Source organism: Silene latifolia, chromosome 8, assembly GCF_048544455.1.
Source record: "Silene latifolia isolate original U9 population chromosome 8, ASM4854445v1, whole genome shotgun sequence".
Lineage (NCBI taxonomy): Eukaryota > Viridiplantae > Streptophyta > Magnoliopsida > Caryophyllales > Caryophyllaceae > Silene > Silene latifolia.
In genome coordinates, this window is record NC_133533.1 from 75,787,474 (window position 1) to 75,804,531 (window position 17,058).

The window sequence follows — 17,058 nt, forward strand, 5'->3', positions numbered from 1 at the left end:
TGTAATAATTAAAACTTAATCTTTCCTTAATTCATGTTAATCTTTCTTCATTTTATGGGTTGTAAGCAAACTATGGAAGGCTAATCTTTCTTTACTTGGTGTAATTTGATCAAAGTATCCAACTTTGAGGTTGTAAGACTCCTAAATCTCTCTCAATTTATCTATTGTTCTTTCCTTTGTTCTTAAATTCTTATGTTGAGTAGATGAATGTATGAATTGATCACTCTTGCATCTTATTTACCCAACTATTGCAAATTCTAGAGAAATGGTTTAATCTATCTAGAATTGTTTGGAGCAAACTTGTTGTATGTTGATTTGGTTTAAAGGATTCATATTTCAAGTAGGAAATTACATGTCTTTTCTTGCTAGCATGGTTTAATCTAGTAGGATTTGATTCTAGCTTACATCTCTTGGCAAAACCTTCATGCTCAATTCTAGTTTTCATTCATGGTTTAATGAGTTGTGGTTGGAATTGAAGGACTCACATATATGGTTTAATTGTGTGTGTCAATTTCATGAGATGATAGTATTGGATAGATAACAATAGAGAGAGAAGAGTCAAACTTTGTCATTGTTGGATTACTAAGAGAGAATTACACCAAGTCTTTCCCATATTTGATTGTTGCATATCTAATGTTTGTTGTTTTGCTTCCATGATAAAAATTGCATCTTTACTTTTCCTTATGCTACTTCAAAACCAAACTTTCTCCATTTATGTCACCACTTGTTTACCATTGTTCATAACCATTGTTTGTTGATAAACTTAGTTAGTAAGTCTTAATTGTGGTTAGAGTCTTAATTAGTTAATAGAATCCTAATTAGTTGTCACATAGTTTACAATTCAAGTTTTAGTCTTAATCCCTTCTCTTGGGTTCGACCCTTACTTGCACTATATTGCTTTATCCATTAGAGTAATTTAGAGTATAGTTTGGGTTATAAATTGTTAATTTGGTAGGTTAATTCTAGCATTTAACGACCTAGTCTTATTCCCTACCAAATTTTGGCGCCGTTGCCGGGGAAGGTAACATAGCTAAAACTTGTTTTTGAACTATTGGTCTTTAATTAGTGTAGTTAGTCTGTGTAAATATTAGGACTCATTTTTTTTTTTTTTTGCCATGATCTATTTACTTGTTTGATTAAATGGCTCATATCTACTTTCCACAAGATGAGGGTGAATTCTGAATTGTTTTGCAATTACTTTGATAGAGTTGAGCAATATGTCTTGCAATGCAATTATTCTTATGAATTATGGGAGCTTGTCCAGTTGGTCTATTATGGTTTAAATGAGGAGTGTAAGTTTCATGTGCATTGCTTGAGTAATGGAAAATTCCGTGAAGGGATGTATGAGGATCAATGGGAACTTTTTCAATATCCTGCCCATGACACTAGAGAACGGGAGTTGCAAAACTCTTCAATAGAAATCCAAGAATTGCTTCAAGTTATTATCAAGGGTCAAAAGGAAATGAATCAAAATTTTGATAGACAAATAGAGCCCAACACGTTGGAAATGGACATCTTCAATAACCAAATAAACCAAATTCGTGGTGATATTGATGGAAATAAAATCGATGAAGAGGTTCTTCACACTTTAGACAATGAGTGTTTGGATGATAGTTCCTTTGATAAAGGGAATGATTTTGAGGTTGAAAACCCTCCTCCTCTTAATCTTGATTCGAGCTACTCTTATAAAGAGTATTGTTTTTGGGATGATGAGAAGGATGCTTATGTTTTCACCACACTTCCATGCCACTCCCCCGTTGTGGTATCTACCGACACCTTGTACACTTGTGATGATGGTTCCTCGAGTAATAGTCATGTGGGTGAGGATGATTCCTCGGTCCTTAGTGGCCTTGATAAGGAGTCATTGGTTGTTTGCACCCTTGACAACTCTTATTTTGAGGATCTATTTGATGAGGAAGATGATATGTGTGACTTGAAACCTTCTTGGGCCTTGCCATCCATTGAGATCCTTATTCACATTCCTTGTACCGAAGTTGACGACTCACACCGTGGAAATAACTCTTTGGTTCATAGTAACTCTTGCCCGGAATTGACCTTTAAAGAATCGGGGAGTGAAGTGTTTGAGAAGAATGACCAAGGAGAAATGATTTTTGAGGTGGTTGGGATAGAAAACGAGAAGGGGGAGGCTCTTGAACACGTGACTTGGGAATCTCCAAAGCCTATGAAACTTGTAAGTGTGGGGGTCAAGGAAGATGCTAAAGAAGAAATGTAAAATGAGTTTGTAGAGGTGTACCCCCTCAAGGAGGAACCACCTCAAATTTGTTTTGAAAAGCCATCAAGCTTATCACCCAAAGAAGCTCATGAATCCCATCATTCTTACTTGGTTTTCACCAAGTCCATCCCATCATTCAAAGAACCTTATCGTGACAAGAAACCGTTCCTTAAGCATGCAAAGTTGAAATATGTGTCTTGTGCACACTCGGTCCTTACTTATGCTTGCTATGTGGGTGATCTATACTATGGTCATGCTTCTTGTTTATGGGCTAGTGTGTATGACAAGTTACTAAGGGCGTTGCATTGTTCCGCTCTTGATTCTTGAAGAAGAAAAATGTTGAAAAGGCGTCGAGCAAACGACGAAAACCAAAAGCGTTTTACGGGAGGCAACCCGTACTCCTTTCACATTTCTTTACTCTCCTTTGCTTTTCTAGTACTCTCCTCCACATTGAGGACAATGTGAAAACTAAGTGTGGGGGAGGAGTTTGGTTGTAACATATGTAAGCTTATTTCATGTTTTGATGCATCTTTTTGAAGAAGAAAAAAAAAATTGAAAATTCCGGCTAGGTGAAAACCCACAAGGGTGGGCACCTAGGCAAGATTGGAAAAGGTGGCCGAGGACGGAATGAAAACCCGAAAGGGCATTCCGGACAAAATGAAAAATAGTGAAGCGAGCCACCATGAGAGGAAAGGAAAAGCTAAGGTGAAAACCCGAAAGGGCACCTTAGGCAAAATGAGGGATTTTCAACAAAAAAATCGAAAAATTGAAAAATGCACCACCAAAAAGATGGAGGGATAAGAAGGGAGCAATAAGGAGGATTTAGGAAGGAGGCTAGATTAAGGATTTAATTTCTTTTTGAGTCAAAGAAAATTGCTTCAAATTGGTGGTTTTTCATGTTGGCTACTAGGTTGTTGATCTTTATTGGTGTTTGGCCAGCTTAGTAGCATAACTTGCATTGCTTGGAGTGATAAGGGGGTGATATAAGGGGAGTATGAATGATTTGGAGGATTATGTAGGTCACTTTGCTATTGCCTTGGGATAAGGCAAGAGTGACCATTACTACTTTGGTGATATAAGAAGGGTGGAGTTGCGTGATGAGTCGGAGTTGGTGGTGTGTCGTGTCCTTGTTTGAGGGAGATATAAGGCGGGGGAGTAAGTGAAGAGTTTGTGTCAACTTTTAGTCTAGATTTTCTTTTTAATTGGTGGTTGTTCAAGAGGGAGATATAAGAAGGAAGTGGTAAGGGAGGAGTGATCATTTACACTCTTGCTCACTTTTAGACTTGCTCAATTGTTTGTCTAGTGTTTTGCTCGGGACGAGCAAAAGTCTTAGTGTGGGGATATTTAATAGAGTCAAATAGTGTCGGCTTAATTAGGTAATTTTAGTTGAATAAACTTGTCATAAAGCCGGTTTTGAATGTTAATTGTGTTATTTTCCGGTGATTCCACTTTTGTTGCAATTTGGATCATGTGAACTTATTGTTGGTATTTACATCTCAAGGTAATTCAAGTACTTCATATTGGTAAGTTGAGATGAATGGATCATTTTGTACAAACCAACTCACAAGTCAAATCTGAGCCACGGTCAACCAAGGTGAAGAAGGAGAGCAAAAGGTAAGCCAAGGGAATAAGTTCAAAGTCAAGAAAAGTAAGCTAATGGAAGATTTGATGCCTTGGCATAGACAAACAAGAGCCAAAATGAAGAATTGAAAACTCAAGTTCACAAGGATCAACTTCAAATGGATATATCTAGAGTTCTAAAGCTCGTATTAACGCAAGGCCAATTGGAGGTGAAAGCTTGTGATCTTAGCTTTCCAACGGTAGGTCACACGCCTCGTTCGTCTAAGAAACGAGGGAGATATGGCCTTCGCAAGATGCTACTGTCAGTTTGAAGCGCAACCTGCGCAATTGTTTGCGCAGCCTGCGCATATACGCGCTGCTATCGCAACTCTAGTTCCGTGTTTTGGGCTTTCTTAAGGGACTTAACCTAGATTCTCGTGCCTCCCTATATATATCTAGAATTTTGAGATTTACGGGGACTCCTACTCACATCATACAACCTCCTTACCATTAAGATCTCATTCTTGGCTTTAATCTTGTAATAATTAAAACTTAATCTTTCCTTAATTCATGTTAATCTTTCTTCATTTTATGGGTTGTAAGCAAACTATGGAAGGCTAATCTTTCTTTACTTGGTTTAATTTGATCAAAGTATCAAACTTTGAGGTTGTAAGACTCCTAAATCTCTCTCAATTTATCTATTGTTCTTTCCTTTGTTCTTAAATTCTTATGTTGAGTAGATGAATGTATGAATTGATCACTCTTGCATCTTATTTACCCAACTATTGCAAATTCTAGAGAAATAGTTTAATCTATCTAGAATTGTTTGGAGCAAATTTGTTGTATGTTGATTTGGTTTAAAGGATTCATATTTCAAGTAGGAAATTACATGTCTTTTCTTGCTAGCATGGTTTAATCTAGTAGGATTTGATTCTAGCTTACATCTCTTGGCAAAAGCTTCATGCTCAATTCTAGTTTTCATTCATGGTATAATGAGTTGTGGTTGGAATTGAAGGACTCACATATATGGTTTAATTGTGTGTGTCAATTTCTTGAGATGGTAGTATTGGATAGATAACAATAGAGAGAAAAGAGTCAAACTTTGTCATTGTTGGATTACTAAGAGAGAATTACACCAAGTCTTTCCCATATTTGATTGTTGCATATCTAGTGTTTGTTGTTTTGCTTCTATGATAAAAATTGCATCTTTACTTTTCCTTATGCTACTTCAAAACCAAACTTTCTCCATTTATGTCACCACTTGTTTACCATTGTTCATAACCATTGTTTGTTGATAAACTTAGTTAGTAAGTCTTCATTGTGGTTAGAGTCTTAATTAGTTAATAGAATCCTAATTAGTTGTCACATAGTTTACAATTCAAGTTTTAGTCTTAATCCCTTCTCTTGGGTTTGACCCTTACTTGCACTATATTGCTTTATCCATTAGAGTAATTTAGAGTATAGTTTGGCTTATAAATTGTTAATTTGGTAGGTTAATTCTAGCATTTAACGACCTAGTCTTGTTCTCTACCACTAAACTCCGTGAGGAAACAATAATATTGAGGGTAGCAGGACGTCGATAGAAACTGCTGGGGAATCTGCTTGCGTCGGTCTCAAGCGAACTCCGTGTTTCTGAGAAATACGTAGGCTGTAAGCGGCAACGAGCTCTCACTGAGGAACACATTGATGACTCCATTGGGGAAGAATCATATGTTGAGTCGACAACAGCGCTCCCTTGGCACCGCTGAGGAGAAAATAATAGATCAACAACGACGCATCCTTAGCATCGTTGAGGAAAAGTGTTGGATTGACATCGACACGCCCTTGGCATCGCTGAGGAAAACAGGATCAACAACGACACGCCCTTGGCATCGCTGAGAAAAAGAAAGGTTTAAATCGACAACGGTGCGCCCTTGGCACCGTTGAGGAGAAAAATCCGCTCGGGTCGTCATAAGCGAAATTCCGATAAAGAGGAGAAGCCAATGAACTGTATTTAGTGATCACGAATTCTCTCGGGGAACAAAATGTCACGATTGTCTGTTGTCTGTTGCTTCAGACTGTCTGTAGTCTGCCGATGGGAAAATGCCGATTCGGATGAAGAAAATGTCAAAAAAGAGCCATATGTTGAACATAAGATGTTGGGAAAGAGGCGCATGAAGCCCGGTCCTATGAATAATGAACTTATAACGAATTTTAACAAATTTTGGAGGAAACTTGCTGGGGAAAAGGCGCAGCAGAAACTGCGACCTTTGGAAGAGGCGCAGCAAGTGCTGTGTCCTTTCCTGGGTTCGTCCCTGTCTGGGTAAAAACGCGACTAAAAGCCGTGTTTTGCTATTCATTTCAAAACACAAACATTTTATTTCTTTACAAAAAAATCAACCAAATTCCGTCAAAATTTGATCAAATCTCTCCATAAATCATGACTAACCAAGGTATGTGTCTTGTACTTGCTTTATCTTGCATTTGAGCTTCAATTATGGGTCGAAAATTAGGGTTTATAAACCCTTTTATGTCGAAATTTGGGGCTTTCGTCCCAAATGGATTTGTCTCATGAAATTGACATTAGAAATGAGTAATTGACCATGTTAGGAACACAATAATGTATTTATTTCGAATTTTCGTCAAGTATTAAGGATTTGAGCGCGAAATGTGACGGTCTCTCTATTAAACCGTAAAACCCTTCGAAAATGGCCCCATGCTCGTCCATTTTTGATGAAACTTGATGTTTTGGAACCCTTCAATAATTGGTAAACATGATATCATGCCGGATTTTTGATTTGTGACAGCTTCTCTAGGACACTTTTATGTGGCATAATTGCTATTGTAATGAAATGCTGTCGAATTTTCGACTCAAACCCGTAACTAGGCTTGAACTTAGGCTCGTCTTGACTCATACTACCACATGTGTGGTTGGAGTTTGGAAAGCATGGCCAAATATGGCTAGAAAGGCCGCTTTGAAACGCTTGAAAATGCTTGAAAACACGCTTAGCATTGCTTTGTTTACTTTGATTTGCAGAGTACGTACCATCCACGTCGGGGAGAGACCCCATGGAGATTGACGTTGAGCCTTCAACTGCTCTGGGAGCAACTCATGAGGCGGAGGAAAACGTAGAGAAGGAGGCCGCACGGAGGGCCAACCAAGGACGAGGTGGCCGTCAGCTCGCAGGAGCACCTGAGTGGGCTGAGAAATTGGATGGGAGACATCTCATTTGGGCGGCAGAGAGCCACTTGTCATACATGAGAGCGAGGAGCGTAGTAAGCTTTCAATTGTCATTTCCTATTCATTTATTTTGTTATTTCTTGTCATTTACTATGCCTAAGAAAGCTTTCTTTTGAATTGACGCAAGAGGCTGGTAACATAGGGTCCTTCTATGGTTACACGACGATAATAAATGCCTTCAGGAAGCTGACGGAGGAGGAGAAGGCTATTATCGAGCAGGGAGCCTTCGGTGCCTTGGTACGAGGCTGGAGGGAGATGTAATACTCCGTATTTATGGTCTTGGGGGTACTCTATCGAGTAGCCCTTACTCTGTCGAGTAAGGGTATGTTGCAGAATAAAATAGTTTCTGACCTGTTGGGCACTCGATCGAGTAGCTGGGGCACTCGATCGAGTAGGGGGGTACTCGATCGAGTACCTTGGGTACTCGATCGAGTGTCCGATTTATCGGGGGTTTTTCTCGGGTTTTGTTAATTACGCGATTAAGGTATTTAAATCAATTCGTCTTTATTCTAAATCACTTTTTACAAAACCTAAAACCTGTTTAAGAGAGAAAGCAACTTGTCTTCTTCCTAATCGCGTTCTTGACAATTCCCGGAGTTCAGACGGTCGGATCGTATCGTAGTTTGTGTCGTTGGATTCCTTGCGTCGAGGGTAAGCTTTTAATATAATTTATATACTGTTTTGTTAAGATTGATGAAACCCTAATTTGGGATTTGGGGGTTGTTATGAGTAGTATTTGAATAGTAGTCTTTATGTGTTATATGTTAGGAGGAGAATTCATAGAAGAGGCGTTTTGAGACAGCTGTAGATACCGTCTGCGTGTTGTGCTTTCCAGGTAGGATTTCCTACTCAGTATTAGTCCCATAATGGGATATTGGTGATGTGCTGTAGTTAGTTGATTGATATGATGATTGTAATTGTAATTGTGATTGTGTTTGTGGTTGTGTTTGTGATGGTTCTCGAGATGCGTTCTACGGTGAGTGGGGTCACTTGCGGGAGTGATCTCACGCCCTAGTTTCGCCCTTCGTGGAACCCGCCACGAAAGGGGATGTGCACATTAATGGACAGGGTTATCGCTCGTACGATGAGCGGGGCTTAGGTGGGAACGGCTGCGGTCCCCCATGGTGGTCGGGTCCAAAGGGACAATCGTGATTGAGACGGTTGGTTGGATGTGCGTGTGTGTGTGTGGCAGTTCAGCTGTCTGTTTGTCTTATTGTTGTTATTTACTTTGATTGTGTGATTAGTACTGACCCCGGTGTTGTTTTGTAAAACCTGCGGTGATCCATTCGGGGATGGTGAGCAGATATTGAGCAGGTATAGAGATGATACGGGGATAGCTGGGATGGCCACGACATGACGATAGAGTCTTCCGCTGTAGTTTAGCTTTTATTTCTATTTCAGTTGAGAACAGTTAGTTTGGAATAATGTATTGTACTTTAAGTTTGGGTTTCAAGGATTGTACTTATTCATTAAATTACTTATAATAAATGTTGTTTCTGCTTTGTCTATTTGATTATCATACCTCGCAACCGAGATGGTGATGTCTTCATACCGAGTGGTCCTGGTAAGGCACTCGGAGTATGGGGGTGTTACAAATGGTATCGAGCGACGATCCCGAAACCCGTAACCAATGAACTTAATGAACATAGGGGTCAATTAAAATGAACCCGGGGTAAAAGTTGTAGGAGCTAGTGCAAAGGCTTGGGAGACGTCCTAAAGTCGCGGGGGTCGCCCTACAACTTTGAACCGGTCACATGGGAACGTGTTTGTTGAGTCGTCTGTGTGATTGTTTAATTTGTGCAACAAAGTGATGAAGTGTGTTGATTTTTTGGTGTTGAAGTAGGAGGTTGAGCATGTGAAAGAGAATGATTATATGTTGAACATGTTAATGAGTGATAACAAGTTGAATGATTTACGATGTGGCTTTTAATAGCGTAATAAAATGATTTCGTAGTTAGTAGAAGGATGCGTAACATGTTTATGATGATATAATATGATTTATAAATTTAGCATGTTAGTATGTGACGTAATATGCGGGTATCTCTTACGTATTGGGGGTACTTGATCGAGTGAGACTGACTCGATCGGGTAGGTTTTTGGCGAATTTGAGTCCAAAATCGAGTTTTGGGGCACTCGATCGAGTAACTAGGGGTACTCGATCGAGTAGGGGGTCACTCGATCGAGTAGCCTAGATACTCGATCGAGTGGGTTAGAGATCAGAAGGTCCGTTTGGTTCTGGAGTTTGGGTACTCGATCGAGTACATAAGGCACTCGATCGAGTAGCCCGTTACTCGATCGAGTGGGTTTGGATACTCGATCGAGTGGGTTCTGGGCAACGCGTGTTCGTGTTTTGAGGTTTAGTACGCGTGTTTATGTTTATCCCTTTCTTCTATAGCTTCAAGATGCCGCCCAAGAGAAATGCCTTGTACGCGAGAGCCGAGCTTATGACTACGGATGACATCGTTAAGATGTTGGAACACCAAGACGCTCTTACAGAGACCCTGAAGAGAGTGAATGAGGACAAGGATAAGAGTAAGGAGAAGGAGGTCGACCATGCTAAAGTCAGCCTCTATATCGCGAGGTTTAACCCGAAGGAGTACAAGGGGGTTGAGGAGCCTAACCACCTTGATAGTTGGCTGAGGGAGATGGAGAACATACTAGATTTAGTCCACTGTCCTGATGAGATGAGAGTGGATCAGGCTGCATTCTATCTGAGGGAGGCAGCTGGCAAGTGGTGGGATTCCGTAAAAGTGAGTGCCAAGGAGATATATACCAACCAGGGGTTACCTGCTATACCTTGGGAGGAGTTTCGTAGGGCTGTGAGGAAGGAGTTCGTACCAGAACATGTGAGGAGCAAGTTGAGGGAGGAGTTCGACAAGTTTAAGATGACTTTGAGATGTCCGTGGTCGAGTACTACAGCAGCGGTTCAATGAGAAATCCAGATATGCTGAGGACATGGGTTTAAGTGAGGAGAATCTGGCTTTGAGGTTTGAGAGAGGGCTAACCACGAAGATTATGGATAAGTTACCTGTGGGAGTCCTTACTGATGTGAAGGAAGCATATGAGAGGGCTTGGAGAGCTGAGAGGTTAGTGGAGATGGCTCAGGAGAGGTCCGGTGGTGAGAAGAGGAAGTCGGAGAGCGAGGGTGGTGGCCAATCTAATTTCAAGAAAGGCAACCACAATCAATCTAAGGGATTTTCTTCTGGTTCGGGGTTTAGTGCTGGAACTTCCTTTGGGCGAGGTCGTGGGAGTGTGAGCAATAGCTGGGGAGTGACCTGCTTTGGTTGTGGTGGCGTAGGCCACAAGAGACATGAGTGCACGAGCGCACCAGGATCGTTTCAGAGACCGGCACAAAGCTTTGCGAGCAACAGACCAGCTGGATCATGGCCAAACCGGGGAGGTCAGAGCTATCAGAGTGGAGGCAACCGCAACGGCGGTAATTCTTATCAGAAGACACCGATGAACAACAACAACAATCAAGGGTCGGGTGCTAAGCCGATCGCATCGCCTAGTACTTGTCCGGGGAGGTGGCGAGAAGACCGGCGCAAGTTGTTCATGATGGACAAGAAGGCAGCTGAGGAGGATGCGCACGTTATCACCGGTACATTCCTTGTTAATGGTATTCCTACGTTTGTTTTGTTTGATTCGGGGGCTTCTCAGTCGTTTGTGTCTTCGAGTCATGTAAAACAGTTGGGGTCTGAGGGTATATGAGTCTGTTAGGGAGCAAGTTTTCATACCTTCAGGCGAGTCTGTATCGTGTGGGAGGTTGTTTAGAGATGTATCTTTGATAGTTGGGCAAGTCGATTTCCCTGTGGACTTGCTAGAGTTTCCTTTTAATGGTTTTGAGATGATAGTTGGGATGGATTGGTTAGGGAAGTATAAGGCTAAGATAGACTGTCATCAAAAGAGAGTGTCCCTTAGAGGTCCTAAGGGTGTAAGTGTGTCTTATCGTGAGTTTCTAGTCAAACCCAAAGTTAAGTTGATTAAATTTTGTCACTTTGAAGTCGTATCGAGGAAGGGATGTCCTCGATTTTGTGCCACGTGAGAGATGACCGGATAGAGAGCCCGGCGAGTTGGCGAGATACCGATGGTGGGAGAGTTTGCAGATGTTTTTCCAGAGGAGATTCCGGGGTTGCCACCGAAGAGGGAGATAGATTTCACCGTTGAGTTGAAGCCAGGGACGGGGCCAATCTCTAAGGCACCGTACCGTATGGGTCCTAAGGAGATGGAGGAGCTTAGGAAGCAGTTGGATGATTTGATAGAGAAGGGATACATTAGACCAAGTGTATCGCCTTGGGGAGCACCAGTTCTTTTCGTGAAGAAGAAGGATGGAACGTTGAGGTTATGCATAGATTAGGGGAGTCGAACCGGGTGACGATAAAGAACAAGTATCCTTTGCCAAGGATAGATGACCTGTTTGATCAGTTGAGTGGTGCAACGGTCTTTTCTAAGATCGATTTGAGGTCGGGGAACCATCAGGTGAAGATTAGAGATGTGGACATACCGAAGACAGCTTTCACGTCGAGGTATGGCCATTATGAGTATGTGGTGATGCCATTTGGGTTGTCCAATGCGCCGGCAGTGTTTATGGATCTGATGAATAGGATCTTCAGACAGTTCTTGGACCAGTTCGTGGTAGTGTTTATTGATGACATCCTAGTCTACTCAAAGACTAAGGAGGAGCATGAGGAGCATCTGAGGATCGTGTTGCAGACGTTGAGAGATCACGAGTTGTATGCTAAGCTGTCCAAGTGTGAATTCTGGTTGGAGAAAGTTGCTTTTCTGGGGCACGTAATCTCTAAAGATGGGGTAGCTGTGGATCCGGCGAAGATTGAGGCAGTGACAAAGTGGGAAGCACCGAAGAATGTTCTTTGAAGTGAGAAGTTTCTTGGGTTTAGTGGATACTACGAGACGGTTCGTGAAAGATTTCTCCAAGATAGCTAGACCGATGACAACATTGATGAGGAAAGAGAACAGGTTTCGTTGGGATGAGAGTTGTGAGAAGGCGTTCCAAACCTTAAAGGAGCGTTTGACCACGCTCCCGTCCTCGCATCGCTGAAGGGGCGAGAATTTCGAGGTTTATACTGGATGCCTCGAAGAATGGGTTGGGATGTGTGTTGATGCAGAATGGTAAAGTGATCGCCTATGCTTCTAGGCAGATGAAGCCTTATGAGGAGAACTACCCTACTCATGACCTGGAGTTGGGTGCAGTGGTGTTTGCTCTCAAGATTTGGAGACATTACCTTTATGGAGCAATCTTTAAGGTATTTTCTGATCACAAGAGTCTCAAGTACATCTTCACGCAGAAGGAGTTGAACATGAGACAGATGAGGTGGATGGAGCTGATTGGTGATTACGACATGGAAATCATCTACCATGAAGGAAAGGCCAACGTTGTTGCTGATGCTTTGAGTAGAAAGAGTGTACATTCCTTGTGTACAGCTCTATCTTTGATGAGGTTGAGGGATGAGGTAGCGAGCTTTGGGATTCATATGATGCAGAAAGGGGATGCCATGGGTGATATGACGGTACACATGGAGTTTTATGATGATATTCGAGGTAAACAGGCTTTGGATCCTAAGATAGTGGAGTGGAGAGCTGGAGTAGAGAAAGGGACAGTGTCCCGGTTTTCCATTCATACAGATGGTAGCTTGAGGTTTGATGGTAGGTGGTGTGTTCCTAATGATGAGGAGTTGAAAAAGACAATCATGTGAGCGCATTGCACACCATATTCAGTTCATCCGGGTGGAGACAAGCTTTACAAAGATTTGAAGAAAACGTTTTGGTGGCCTGGGATGAAGAAAGAGACAGCTGAGTTTGTGTCCCGTTGTTTGACATGCCAGAGAGTTAAAGGGGAACAGAGAAGACCACAAGGTAAGGTTCAGTCTTTGGAGGTGCCGGAGTGGAAGTGGGAATCCATTTCCATGGATTTCATTGTGGGTTTACCTAAGAGTCAACAAGGTAACAATATGATTTGGGTGATAGTGGATCGGTTGACCAAGTCAGCTCACTTTGTTCCAATGAAAGATACATGGACTAAGGCACAACTGGCTATGGCCTATCGAAAGAACGTGCTTAAGTTACATGGAGTCCCTAAGGACATAGTGTCTGACAGAGATGCGAGGTTTATATCAAGGTTTTGGAAGGAGTTGCAGGAATCGTTGGGAACAGCTTTGAAGATGAGTACAGCATTTCATCCTGCGACAGATGGGCAGACCGAGAGAACAATCAAGACTCTTGAGGATATGTTGCGAGCTTGTGTGATGGATTTTGGTGGTAGCTGGGAGCAGAGGTTGGACTTAATAGAGTTTTCTTAGAACAACAGCTATCACACCAGTATAGGTATGGCACCGTTTGAGGCTTTGTATGGGAGGAGGTGTAGGAGTCCAATCTGTTGGGACGATAGTGCTGAGGCAGTGGTTTTAGGACCAGAGATGGTACATGAGATGGTGGAACAGATTAAGATGATCAGGGAACGGATGAGAGCAGCTCAGGATCGACAGAAGAGTTATGCAGATCTACATCGTCGGGATATAGAGTTTCAGGTTGGGGACAAGGTTCTTCTGAAAGTGTCTCCTATGCGCGGAGTTATGAGATTTGGGAAGAAAGGCAAGCTAAGTCAGAAGTTTATAGGGCCTTATGAGATCTTAGAACAAGTTGGGGAAGTGGCTTATCGCTTGGCTTTACCGGCTGCTTTGGAGAGGGTGCATAATGTGTTTCATGTATCGCAGCTGCGGAAGTATGTGAGTGACCCGTCACATGTGTTGGAGGCAGAGAGCTTGGAGCTTGATGAGTCTTTATCATACCTTGAGGTGCCTAAGCGGATCCTAGACCGAAAAGTTAGAAAGACCAGGAGTGGTGAGACAGTTTTGCTTAAGATCCTTTGGTCTAACCACGAGACGGAGGAAGCTACATGGGAGGCGGAGGATATCATGAAAGAGCGTTACCCTTTCCTTTTTGATCAGGTATGTATGGTTACGAGGACGTAACCTTGTTTCTTTTAGGGGGGTAGGAGATGATCGCGAGAGTTTTTAAGAGTTTTTACACCCTTTTATATATGTTGTGTCGGTATGTTTGTCGGGTTAAGTTGGGTTAGTAACATGTTTTACGTTGTGTTTATGTTGACCTTCGAGTCGGGAAGCTTATGGGAGTACCTTTGTTTGGTAGTGGTTTGAACTTCGGGGACGAAGTTCCTTTTAAGGAGGGAAGACTGTAATACTCCGTATTTATGGTCTTGGGGGTACTCTATCGAGTAGCCCTTACTCTGTCGAGTAAGGGTATGTTGTAGAATAAAATAGTTTCTGACCTGTTGGGCACTCGATCGAGTAGTGGGGCACTCGATCGAGTAGGGGGTACTCGATCGAGTACCTTGGGTACTCGATCGAGTGTCCGGTTTATCGGGGGTTTTTCTCGGGTTTTGTTAATTACGCGATTAAGGTATTTAAATCAATTCGTCTTTATTCTAAATCACTTTTTACAAAACCTAAAACCTGTTTAAGAGAGAAAGCAACTTGTCTTCTTCCTAATCGCGTTCTTGACAATTCCGGAGTTCGACGGTCGGATCGTATCGTAGTTTGTGTCGTTGGATTCCTTGCGTCGAGGGTATGCTTTTAATATAATTTATATTGTTTTGTTAAGATTGATGAAACCCTAATTTGGGATTTGGGGGTTGTTATGAGTAGTATTTGAATAGTAGTCTTTATGTGTTATATGTTAGGAGGAGAATTCATAGAAGAGGCGTTTTGAGACAGCTGTAGATACCGTCTGCGTGTTGTGCTTTCCAGGTAGGATTTCCTACTCAGTATTAGTCCCATAATGGGATATTGGTGATGTGCTGTAGTTAGTTGATTGATATGATGATTGTAATTGTAATTGTGATTGTGTTTGTGGTTGTGTTTGTGATGGTTCTCGAGATGCGTTCTCGGCTGAGTGGGGTCACTTGCGGGAGTGATCTCACGCCCTAGTTTCGCCCTTCGTGGAACCCGCCACGAAAGGGGATGTGCACATTAATGGACGGGGTTATCGCTCGTACGATGAGCGGGGCTTAGGTGGGAACGGCCTGCGGTCCCCCATCGGGCGGTGGTCGGTCCGGTGGACGATCGTGATTGAGACGGTTGGTTGGATGTGCGTGTGTGTGTGTGGCAGTTCAGTTGTCTGTTTGTCTTATTGTTGTTATTTACTTTGATTGTGTGATTAGTACTGACCCCGGTGTTGTTTTGTAAAACCTGCGGTGATCCATTCGGGGATGGTGAGCAGATATTGAGCAGGTATAGAGATGATACGGGGATAGCTGGGATGGCCACGACATGACGATAGAGTCTTCCGCTGTAGTTTAGCTTTTATTTCTATTTCAGTTGAGAACAGTTAGTTTGGAATAATGTATTGTACTTTAAGTTTGGGTTTCAAGGATTGTACTTATTCATTAAATTACTTATAATAAATGTTGTTTCTGCTTTGTCTATTTGATTATCATACCTCGGGCAACCGAGATGGTGATGTCTTCATACCTGAGTGGTCCTGGTAAGGCACTCGGAGTATGGGGGTGTTACAGGAGATCATGGAGAGAAAGATTTGGGCTAACCTCAGCCTGATTCGAGCCTTTCTTGATCAATTTTGTGACACGACCTCGACTTTCCATACGCCTTTTGGAGAGATCCGGGTCACCTTAGAGGACTAGGACATGATCTCGAGTTTGCCGTGTGGGGAGGAGACTTTGTTGTGGCCGTCGGTGGCCATGAGGATAGACTCAGCTGAGGCAAGGAGTCTAGTTGGTTGGAACCTGGCTCCAAGCGCGGCCCAGGTTCCTGGTTTGGTGCCGAGTACCTACGTTATGGACTACTTCGACGGTAGGGTTCTGACAAGAGTGAGGATAAATGGACGCATAGTGCCTCCACCACCTTATACTGCTGAGCAGCGGTCCCATTTGTGTTTATGGTGGTTCTTGTCTTCGACGAATCTTCTTTTGTTCCTTGCTTACTTGAGTAGCCTTGGTCGTTGGGGCTGGGTTACTCCTAGCTTTGCGGTCCTCACGCGCTACTTGAGGGCCATGGTTCGTCCGGAGTTGATGGAGAAGGGGACTTCTCCTGCCACTGTTGGTTCTGGACTCCTCTTGGAGGTATGAACCTTCCTTGAAACTATGAAAGATCACTTTTTTTGAATATACGAAGGATCATTTTTGTAGCGTGATTTGAAAACATTATTATTTTTATTTTTCTTTATCTGCAGGCGTGAGTGTACTCCTACTTTCCTCGCTTCGCGCCCACGAGGGCGGTGGACGTACCAAGAACGTACCACGTTGTGAGGGACTGGACAGTGTGTCGTCGGAAGAGCCAGCGGTCTTCTTACGACGTCTGTCGGAAGGGCGTGAATGCCCTGAGTTTAGACAGCGTAAGTGCCTTTGATCTCCACTTATCTTTTCTTCCTTCATTTAGAGACGATCATAGGAATGACCCCTCATTTTCTTGATTTAGTGGTAGTCCCGGCCTTGGGAGAGCTACTCTTGGGCTCCAACCTTTCTAGCTGCGGTTCTCCGTCATCGGAGTTCGAGCCGGTTGCTGTTGACGACGCCCATGGGGCCTGTGTGGTACTTGGGTGAGCGTTTGGCTTGGCAGTGCTCTCGCGATGCTTTTACTGTCCCCATCGATCCTCCATGGATGATGTTTAGGGAGCCTTCAGAGGCTGAGAGGACTGCTGACCTGGCTGGCGCGAGTGGTGACGCCCTCCTCCTTCCTGGTGAGGAGTACGGTGAGTTTGTTCGTTGGAAGCTGGCGTACTGGCCGATCGTGGTAAGCATGTCTACTGTTTACTTGTCTTTGATAAACCTGATAGATGATGAATGATCACCAAAATAATGAATCACTTAAGTTTTGAAGGAGATCGAGGTGGCGGGCGTCGAGCCCCAAGCTTTTCCAGAGACCTTAGAGAACACCGACTTGGCGGGCATGACGGTGATCTCGGAGATCCGGGATTTCAGCGAGGCGGTGACTGACGCTGGCTTGGACGAGTGGTAGTACATTGTAGGGAGGGTAAGCCCCCAACTTTGGCT